The sequence below is a fragment of the Nannospalax galili genome, unplaced genomic scaffold (genome assembly GCF_000622305.1).
Source record: "Nannospalax galili isolate Female #2095 unplaced genomic scaffold, S.galili_v1.0 scaffold43, whole genome shotgun sequence".
Lineage (NCBI taxonomy): Eukaryota > Metazoa > Chordata > Mammalia > Rodentia > Spalacidae > Nannospalax > Nannospalax galili.
Window position 1 is genome coordinate 2,861,099 of NW_008353342.1, and position 10,810 is coordinate 2,871,908.

At 41.6% G+C, this 10,810-nt stretch overlaps 1 protein-coding gene across 2 annotated transcripts in view; it reads left to right on the forward strand.

Moving 5' to 3' along the window:
- The window catches only part of Jcad (junctional cadherin 5 associated), a 103,294-nt gene that overhangs the window by 49,692 nt on the left and 42,792 nt on the right, over positions 1–10,810 (forward strand). The gene's annotated exons all lie outside the window — the stretch shown is intronic.

Here is a 10,810-nt window from a genome sequence, read left to right on the forward strand (position 1 = left end):
TGTGTGTGTGTGTGTGATTTCAGACTCCAAAAGAAAAGATAACTAAGGATTTGGGTGAGGATTCTTAGGTGGGAGTATTCCTTTGGGGGAGGTGAGAAGTGGGATTCTGGCAACTGGAGATGCTTTGCATGAGAAGAAAAAGTAAAAGCAGACTAGATTTAGCCATGTAAACTGAGTGATTGAGTGATCACGGCTCATGAAGGTAAAACTTTAGAAATTGGTGCCCTTTGTCAGGTGGTTTTAGAATGTCACACGATGGGATGGAGACCCTCTAGCATAGCAAGAACACACACAGATCTCTGGAAGTCATGTGGAGATTCTGTTTCATGGATATGTGCTGGACTTTTCCTGTAAAAATGGGAGTTTGGGAAATTTCTTTGGTTTTCCATAATGTTCTGTGTCTTTGGACTTTATTTACCTTAATGTTAGGTCTAGTTCTTTATCACCTATAACAAGCTTCTGAAAGTCTCTCCCTGTAAACTCTGGCAGACAGCATGGGGCAAACTTTCACTCCACTGGAGTGAGCAAGCAAATATTTGTTGAACAGAGAGAGGCCTTTAATCTGTTGAGTCTTCCTCCTGCAAAACTTCACCCTCTGCTGCAGAGACTGGAAGGCCCTGGCAGGCCCAAGGGATTTAGGGGATAGGGTAGGTAGAGGAAGTCTGTTGCTTGTCTTTCCAGCAGCTTGGAACATAGGATGCCTGAGCAGCCACACGCCCTGCAGGGCTTGACAGGTATCCAAGGTATCTGATAACTCATCTGAGATTCCAGAGGCCTGCGGGGTATTGTTCAGTAGCTGTAAAATGTTAACTAGCCACTCCAGATACAGAAGGAAAATAGATAGGGCCAACTTTCCAGTTTCAAAATGGCAAATCTGAGAAGATGCTTGAAATCTGCTTTGTAAGACGCACTCTTAAAGAGAAAACCCTTCTTTATCAATAGGAAAAGGCCTGGGGTTGGTAGCTCCTGCAAGTCCTCCCTGTCCTTTGGAAGAACAGTAAACAGGGAGCAGGATGGAAGGCCAGTTTCTGTATTAATGAGCTTGGCCAGACTTGACTAATCTGGTACTTAATCTAGAGAGAGTTCAGAATTTAGAGCATTGCATTGAAACAATTGTTCTGTTGTGGGTTTTATTTGATAAGCCAAGACTCTCTCTGAACACTCCCACCCCTTGGGGTTTTGGTTGAACTGCAGTTTGCTTTTGGTTCTTAGCAGATGTTATTTCCCACCTTTTGGGTGGGAAAGGTTATCTTCTTAGTGTAGCTTTGCCATTGCCCCTGGCTTCCAGGGCCTGGCTGGCTTAAGGAATGCTGAGAGACACTGGTTAAAGCCCAAAGCCAGGGACAGAAAGATCCCTTTAAACACAAAATACAGGACCTTCCCCCCTCATATTGATTTGAATTTGGGGAATCATATTTAAAATATATTTATTACCTTTACTTTCTATAAATAAATGTAGTTTTCAAAAACTTTCTGTGGACATGTGATTTAGCCATACTAGCAAAGGTGTATTAGAGGGCCACGAACATTAGAGGTCTCTGCCGTTATTGCTTTACAGTGTGCCTAATAAAGCTTGTGTCTTCTCCATGTTCATAATGTTATGAACATGTACCAAAATATATTCCAAAGAGGGAAAGAAGAATGGAAGCAAGTGTTTGCTTAGGGAGGACCAAGGGCACAGCCACCTGACCTACTAGATATCTCTTGGCACAGTGCAGTCTCTGGGAAGTTGATTTTTTTTTTTTTTAACAGAATCACAGAGTTTTGCAATGTTTACTTTTCAAATAACTTTACATGACTTTTGTAATTAGAAAGTAAGTAAATTTAACATGAAAAAATTTGGGCCTTCATATCTTTATAAAACTTTGCCTCTTTTTTTAGAATTAACAAAAAAAAAACTAGTATGTTAAGATTTTAATAGAAGATTTGAGGAATCTTGACATGGGGCAGTTGGCATGTATGATGGTAATAGAATAAACTTGATTGTAAGTTTTACATTTTTTTTCCCAAATAGCCCCAAGTTCCTGAGGACTTTAAAAACTCTTACTCAATTTCTTTTCTTAATGATTTATAATCTTTCAGAAATGTTATTGAGGTACTTAGGGTCTCATAAAAGTGGGGTGAAGGAACCAAAGTACTAATTTCGAGACACTTAGTTTCCAGATAAAAGTGTGTGTGTGTGTGTGTGTGTGTGTGTGTGTGTGTGTGTGTGTAGTATGAGAGAGAGAGAGAGAGAGAGAGAGAGAGAGAGAGAGAGAGAGAGAGAGGAATGGAGAAAAAGAAAATGGGCAGTTTGAAGAGGCAATACTTATTTTATAAAATGAAACATGATATTTGTCCCCTTTTCTTTCTTTTTTAATATTTTACTTATTTTTATTTTTATGTGTATGAGTATATGGCCTACATGTGTATAAGAGCACCTGTGTCATGCAGTGACCATGGAGATCAGAAGAGAGTGTCAGATTCCCTGGAACTGTAGTTACAGATGGTTATGTTAACTGCCATGGGGGTGCTGAGAACCAAACCCGGGTCCTCTGCAAGAGCAGCCAGTTCTCTTTACCACTGAGTCACCTCTCCAGCCCCTAATCTTTATTTTTTTTTAACTACTCTCAACACTAACCCAACTCAGCAAGATTAGCAAGATCCTTTTGATTTTATACCAGTTTTCCATCTGTTTTGTCTTTTTTTTCTCATTATCACTGAGAAGTTGACTCAGTGATGCTTCACTTACTGAAAGGATTACTTCACAGATTAAATATGCTCCTCATGCCTTACTGTGTTCAACAACTTTTGCACCCTGCCACTATGGGTCATCACACTGTGTGGTATGGAACAAGCTCTGAGAATGTCTCATCCCAGAACTTAAAATGGGACATTACAGTTCTTTATTTAATAGTAAGATTAGAAAGGGAAATGACAACTCTATTGTTCATAATAAAACACAGAATCCTACCACTTGGAGGAAAAAGCCATAGAAAGCTTTAAAATCCACATATCAGTTAACAACATACTACATTCTGGCTTATTTTATGTCTTGGCTGTTTACTTCTTGTTTAAAGAAAGCACTTTGTTATATATTAATCATAACATTAGACCTAACCATTGTCAGTTGAGGAAATATTTATACTGAACTGCCAACGGTTTGAGGGGCCAATTACATCTTAAGTGCGGAATGTCCACGGACACAGCTGAGGAGTTTGGGAATGGAGACCTTTAGAGTGCAAGTTGTTAGTTGTGTTAAATTTTGTCATCAGAGTGCACAACTTTAGGCTTCAGGAATGAGGTCAGGAGCCTTTGGCAGATGGGATCTGTGCCCAGGACCACCTCATGTCATTTAGTAGTCCTCTGCTCTTTCTCCAGCATTTCTTTTAGGATTGTTGCATCTCCCAGATATGAAATCTATTTTTAATGATACATTGGGCAAATCGTACCTAAATAATCCTTTGTTTTGAAAAGGCTTTTTTGACTAGAATATGAACAGAAAATTACTAGAGAGAGACAAAATTACTAGAAATAGCCATCCTCTTAATCAGATTTATTTTGTGCTTTGCCTACATATAAGTACCCATGTGCATGGAATGCCCATAGAGGTCAGAAGAGGGCATTGGAGCTCCTGGAACTGGAATTACAGTTGTTAGCCACAATGTGGGTGTTGAGGACCCAGGCTGAGAGTGGAACTCGAGTCTTCTGCACAAGCAGCCAGTGCTCTTACTACTGAGCCATCCCTTTAGCCCTATTAAGCTTTTAAAAGTCAATGTTGCAAGGGCATGGGGAAGTACATTAGAAACTACATTATCATTTGTTGACAGTATAGCTAATTAAGTTACTAGTGATAACTTAAATTGATATAATTTCAGTTCCTGTTTAATGTACTACTAAGTTATGAGTATGATGACTGCTGGTTAATGATAAAATAGTATATTAATATAACTTGTTAATGTTAATTATAATGTATAATATTAAATTATATGCAGTTAAGCTACTATGGAGTACATGGAATTAAGCTACTGTCGAATATGCTAAACATATGGAATGGCTACTATTTGACCATTCTTGACCTGCAAATAAGATAAATTCATATGGTCCAATCTAACACATTTTAAGACAGAATGTCATAAGACAGTATAACTAAGGAACATAAACAGCCACTTAGTCCAGTGATGTTGATGGTGACTTTGCCCTTATCATGCACATAGGTATGTAAGTAAAGTTGCCACCACACTGATGGAGGGTTTTATATCCTTCTTTCAATATTTAACATGGCCAGGTGACATGTTTTATACAGTTTTATATATGTTTATATAGACTTCATCCCACCTTGCTGATGTGCTAGAAATATTTAATAGTTCATTAAATTGACATTGAGTTCAATGTATTGTAAACAAAATTTATTCTTCATTGAGTTCAATGTATTATCATAAACAAAATTTTATTCTTCTTTATGTCATTAGGATGGATCCCATGAGATGAGACTATCAGTTCGTTGGGTTTCAGAGATGTAAAGATCTTATTACCTATTTAATATTTGTTTTACTGAGATAGTATTTTGCAGTGCAGTTAGGGCTGACCTAGCATTCTACCTGCTGGGATTATAGGTGTGTACCATTAGGTGGAGTTCCTAATCACTCTTTATAAAGGAACTATTCATTTTTCACATAGCCACGTTACACATTCATACACTCAGATAGGGGAACCCTGATAGATAGATACCCCTCACCAGCAACAAACACTGCTTTTAAAAAGCTTTGACAGCAGTAGGGCATGGTGGTGCATGGCTTTAATCCCAGCACTTGGGAGGCAGAGCCAGGCAGATCTGTGTGAATTCCTAGGCCAGCCTGGTCTACATGACAAGTTCCAGGTCAGGCCAGTGAGGGCTATAGGGAGACTCTGTCTCAGAAAAAAAACAAAACAAAAACAAAAAAAGGAGTAAGCTTTGATATAGGGCTGGATAAAAGGCTCAGCAGTTAAGAGCTTGTAGTGCTCTTGCAGAGAACCTGAGCTAGCCACATCAGGTGACTCACAACTGTCTAACTCCAGCTACATGGGATCCAACACTCGGCTCCTCTTCCCAACACACACATAAATAAAAATAAAAAATTTTAAAAAGCTTTTATAATCTGGGGTATGAATGGTGGCATTTTGGTTTAATTTGCATTTCTTTGATTATAGATGAGAGTGAATCATATTTTTAATTGGATATTTGTCTCTTAATAATCAGGTCATATTCTAAGCAAAATTTTTAAAGTCCTAGTTCTGGTAATGAGTTTATGAATATTTTGTTCCCTTCACTGTCTAGGGAAGCCTTATGACTGCAAATAAGAAAATAAAACTATTGTTAAATGAAAAGGGAGGAAAAATTGGTACCTATTAAATGGCATTTATTTGCTGCTCTGCACTCCAAGTGATGGGACTTTGTATAACTGAAATTATACCACCCGGACAGGAGCAATACCAGGGAGAATGTGTCTTTGTATTCCCCAGCACACCCAGTGCCCAGCACGCCCAGTGCTTAACAAGTATGCCGGTGAATTTGGCCTGAAACAAGTGTGCTGCTTGGGATGGAGAACTGCTGGCTGCGTCTCTCTCTCTCTCCCACAGCCTCTGTTCAGTGTGTGACCACTTATCTCTGCTCTGTTGGGTGGCCTCTGCATGGGTGCTAATGAGGCCAAGGTCAGAGGTTCTATCAGCATATGACCTATTTAGCTTTGTTCCATGTCATGGCCACAAGCTGTACTCTTCCCCCGCCTTTGCTGTGTCCAGCTGACTAGGAAATGCACACTGTTCATCACAAAAGAGACAGGCTGGAGGGAGGGTCAGATTTCCAGAGCCATGAGGACCCTATGCACCATCTAGCTTGCTCTGCCACTGTGCTCTTTCAGAAGATCAAAGTCTCCTTTTCTCCTGTAGTGTCCCAGAATCCATCTGGACACACACACACACACACACACACACACACACACACACACACACACCACTCTTTCTCCCATACACACATATGCTTACATACAAGTACACTTTCACACTACATATACTTTCTCACAAACATACACTCACACACCCAGTTTCACACATACTCTCATATATAATCTCACACACACAACACATTCACACTCATGCATAATACTTTTCTATCTTAAACACATACCTGCATACACACTCTCACACAAACACACACACACTCTCACAAACACATACTCTTGAACACATAATCTCACACATAACACACATTCTCACACACAGAATCTCTCACAGACACACAAAGTACCCACACACCCTGACAGTGAGGGGATAGCTCAGCTCTACCTTACTGCCAGGGCGTTGCTAACAGCAGCTTCCTGATTTTGTAACTCAGTCAGTTGAACATAAAGGACATGGATAATAAGAAGAACTCAGAAATCTGCCACTGTACAATGCTTCAAGCAGTCTCATTCAGGTTCTTTGGAAGGCACAAAAATTGATCTTTGATAAAAATCCATTCACAGTGACTTAAGAGGAAAAGGAAAATTTGTGGGAATAGGTGGGTTGCATTAAAGTCAAATTATTTATTGGCTTCTCAAACAATAATGATTTCTACGCATGGACTGACCATTAGTCACACTAAGACCCAGACACACTGTTTCTTTCCATGAGCTTACTCCTGTCCTCTTCTCTGCCAGCACCCTTGAGGTTCACCATGCAGCAGTTGTCCCTAGATCCGTATGTGGTTCCCCAGTATCGCTTACAACAGCATGCAAAGATGTCACTGTTTGTCTTCTTTTCAGTTTTTCCTAATGGGTTTTGTGACCACTCTGAATTACTAGGAAGAGCCTGAAACCCACAGCGATTTAAACAGTCAGTGAAGGCCACCATGCAATAATTGAATGGTGAAATTAACTCTAGGATTGCCATGGAGACAGGACATCAAGTGAGGCATGCCGAGCATGTGTGTCTGTGTCTGTGTCCATGTGTATATGTGTGATAACAAGAGCCGTCCTCATCAAAACAGTGAAACAGAAGTTTTCTTTCTAATACATAGTTTTAAAAACAAAACAAAATGAAACCTAGAGACCTCAGAAGTCAGTTACAAAGCGCAGCCCAGAAAACCTTGTCTCCTCAGCCCTTCTGCTGTACCTTCATCACCTAAATGAGAGGCTGCATGCTAATAAGTATTTCTTTTTTGGTCCCATTTCCTGAAAGCATAATTTAAATCAGTCTAATAGAGGTAAACCAAGCTGTTTAGGGGCTAAATTTGGTTTCCTTCTGGTTCAGGGTTGTTTGGTTTCTGTGCTGATTAGTTTTTGCTGACTTGATAAAACTAGACATACCTAGAAAGAGGGAACCTCAGTCAAGGAATTTACTTCATCCTATTGGCCTATGGACAAGTCTGGGAGGCATTTAATTGCTAATTGATGTAGGAAGACCCAGCCTACTGTGGGTGGTGCCATCCCTAGATAGGTGGGCCTGTGTGGTACAAGGCAGCTGCAGGCCAGGTAACAGTGCTTCTCCAGTCTCCGCTTCAGCTCCTGCCTCCGGTTTCCTTCCTTGACTTCCTGCCCTGACTCCCTCAGTAAAGAAGTGTTACCTGGAAATGTAAGAGGAAATTAAACTCTCTCCTCCACTGTTGATTTTGGTCATAGTGTTTATCACAGCAAGCAACAGAGAAAGTAACCCAAAACACTTTTTATACTTTCTTCCATTGATATGTAAGGTTGTTCTCTGGGTAGTTTTTGTCCTTATTTTTTTTCTTGCGGCAAGGTCTCACTATGTAGTTGACCTGGAACGCTTATGTAGATTGGGTTGGCCTCGATCTTGTCCTGATTCTCCTCTCTGTCTCATGACTGCTGGCATTATAGGTGTGTATCGCCACACCTGCCTTTAAAATGCAAGCTTTAAAGCTTATAGAAGATAGGAATAAAATCTGTACAGTTTGTATTTATCTTGACTAGCCATATGCTCAGCATAAAGTCTTTTATAGAAAAAAATTTATAGCTCCAGTTTTTCTTCTTTGTGTATGCTGCCTACAAAGTTTGTTTTAGTGAAAAGTCTTGTTTGGCTTAGTGCTTGTGGCTGAAGGCCCTGAGAGGAGTACCCTGAGGCAGCTTGCTGGATCTGTCCTGCTTCTTAGCTAAACAGTGCTGTGAAGTCCAGCAGCAGCTGTTAGCTCAGCATGCTCCATGGCCACCTATTCTTTCTCAGGGTAATGGCATATCCATTTATTTTACATATGAAAAAATGAGACTTAGAAATTAAGGCCGCCCAGCACATGGAAACGTGGGTCTTCCTGACATCACACCCACACTTTGTGTCCTGCCCTCCACCTCTCTGGGCTGCTGGATCAGAACATCTGGAGTGGCTTTCCAATGAGATGAGAAATAGCTGGCTCTGTGCTCCACGGAGACATGTCCCTTGGGGCATGAAGACCTTCACTAGCTGGTCAGTTCTCATTGTGGAGGACTCCCTGGAGGGATGTAGGAATACCAGAAAAGCCTAATAGTGAGATGCAAAGCAACCCAGAGCTGCTTGGTGGCCTGCTCAAACCAGCGGTAGCGTGGAAGACGCACAGCACTTCCCAGGTCCCACGGGTTCTTCTGAGTGCTGGCTGTGCCAGTCGGGCTGCTGGTCAGGGACTCTCAGGTTCAAGCTGCAGTGGGTCCCTGTAGAGTGAAGGAGGAAGCAAGAAATAGTATGGTTCCTAGGCACACTTCCTTCTTCTATTGGTGCTCTTGAGACCAGGAAAGCAGCAGCACATGGTTGCTGTGACTTTCCTTAGAAAGCCAACTTTGGATAAGACAGAACAGTCATATTTGCTGTTGAGAGCAGAGCAAGGGACTTGTTAGACTAAAATATCTTTCACGGAGTGATAGTATCATTGAACTTGAGCGTACTTTCAGAGGTCATCTTGTCTCACACTGTGACCATTACAGGCATGGCAGCTCACAACTGCTAATTAATTAGCAGTTCTTACAGTTATTTTAATGTGTTGTGCTAGATAGTGTTAGTTGTCAATTTGACGCACCTGGGAAGAAGGAGCCTTGATTGGGGAATTATCTCTGTGGGATTGGCCTATGGGCATGCTGGTGAGGCATTTTCTTGATTGTTGAGTGGTATGGAAGGGCCCAGACCACTGTGGGTGGTGCCATACCTGGGCAGGTGGTTCTGGGTTGTATAAGAAAGTAGACTGGGCACAAGCCAGGGAAGCAAGTCCGTAAGCAGTGTTCAGCTTCAAGTCCATAGCTTCTGCTTCACTGCCTCCTCCAGGCTCCTGCCCTGTGGTCACCGCCAGTGGCATCCACTCCTCCATTCTCGTGGGTGCTGCTCCTTCGTTCTCACGGGTGTCAAGGCTGCTCCTCCGCTCGCCCTGGGCTAAGGCCACTCTTCTGCTGCCTCCTGTTGTCACTGCTTCTGCCTGGTCCCCGACCCCAGGGCTGGTGAGGAGACTGTGTCAGTGGAACCACATTCAGACACAGGAGACCAGGTTCAGTGACACAGGTCTGGTTTATTGTAGGAAGGCGCAAGCTTATATGGGGTAGTGGTCCAATCACAGCACAGCAAGTAGGATACCTTATTAGCATCATCCTATTAGTATAACAGACTTAACATCCTACCACAGAATAGAGGGTACGATGCCTCATTAGCATACTGGGTTTTAGATTACAGAGCCTGGATACCTGGAAATCACGTGACCCCGACAGTTACAATATCACCCTAGGCTCAAGCTTGTCTCCCACACTGCCCTGCTTGCGTTTTCTCAATGATGAACTGTTATGTGGAAGTAAAAACCAAATAAACCCTTTCCTCCTCAAGTTGGTTTTGGTCAATGATTTCGTAGCAGTACTAGAAAGTAACTGGGAGGTGTCATGACCAGCATTCTTAGAGTTGAAATATGGCAGCTGATTTGAGCACTTTCTCAGGTGTTTTCAATGTGAGCATTTAATTCACAAAATCAACATAGCAGATTACTTTTCTCATTGTAGTAACCAGATTATCTGACAAAAAGCAGCTTTTATTTTGGCTCCTGGTTTGAGAAGGCATATCCCATCATGGCCGGGAGTGCACATGGCAGCTGGAGTATGAGGCTTGCTAGCTTACCTCATGGTGGGTCAGGAAACAAAGAGCTCTGGCTGGAGCTAGGCTCTAACCCACTGGGCTCTTCCCCAAATCATTCCTTCTTCATTCAGTCCCCAAATCCTAAAATTTCCACATCCTCAAAATAGCACCACCCCCAGGAGAACAAGTTCAAGCACATGAGCCTGTGTTTTTCACTCAAGCTCTCTAACATGAAAAAAAAAATTTCTTTTTCATTTTTTTGGAAAAAGGGTCTCACATTGTATGCTAGGCTCATCTAGAACTCATTATGTAGCCCAGGATAGCCTTGAATATGGGACAGTCCTCCTGCCTCAGCTTCCTGAGTGCTGAGCAGTAAGCCACTGTGCCTGACTTAGAAGAAATTTCTTGAAAGAACTAACTTCAAAATAAAACTGGGTATAGCCTTGAGGCAGGTTTGTTTGAGGGGGAATCTTTCAGCGGCTTTTATGAGCAATTAAGACTGCATAAGTCTCTTCTTGTCATCCTGTCTTCATCACTGTCATGGAGCAAAATGTGGCAGGCTCCCATCACATCACTAACACTCACATATGCTGAGTTTTAATTGCCTGTTTTCCTACTGTTTGTTCAGCTAGACAGTAATATCCTTGAGGGCAGAATTGTATCTTTATTATTTCAGTGCTCAGCATCTGTGGAACTCCTAACCATTTTTCAAAACTAATCCTGATGCCCCTTTCTCTCATTTGTTTATTCAACAAATACTTGTGAGAGCTACAAAGTGCTAGAT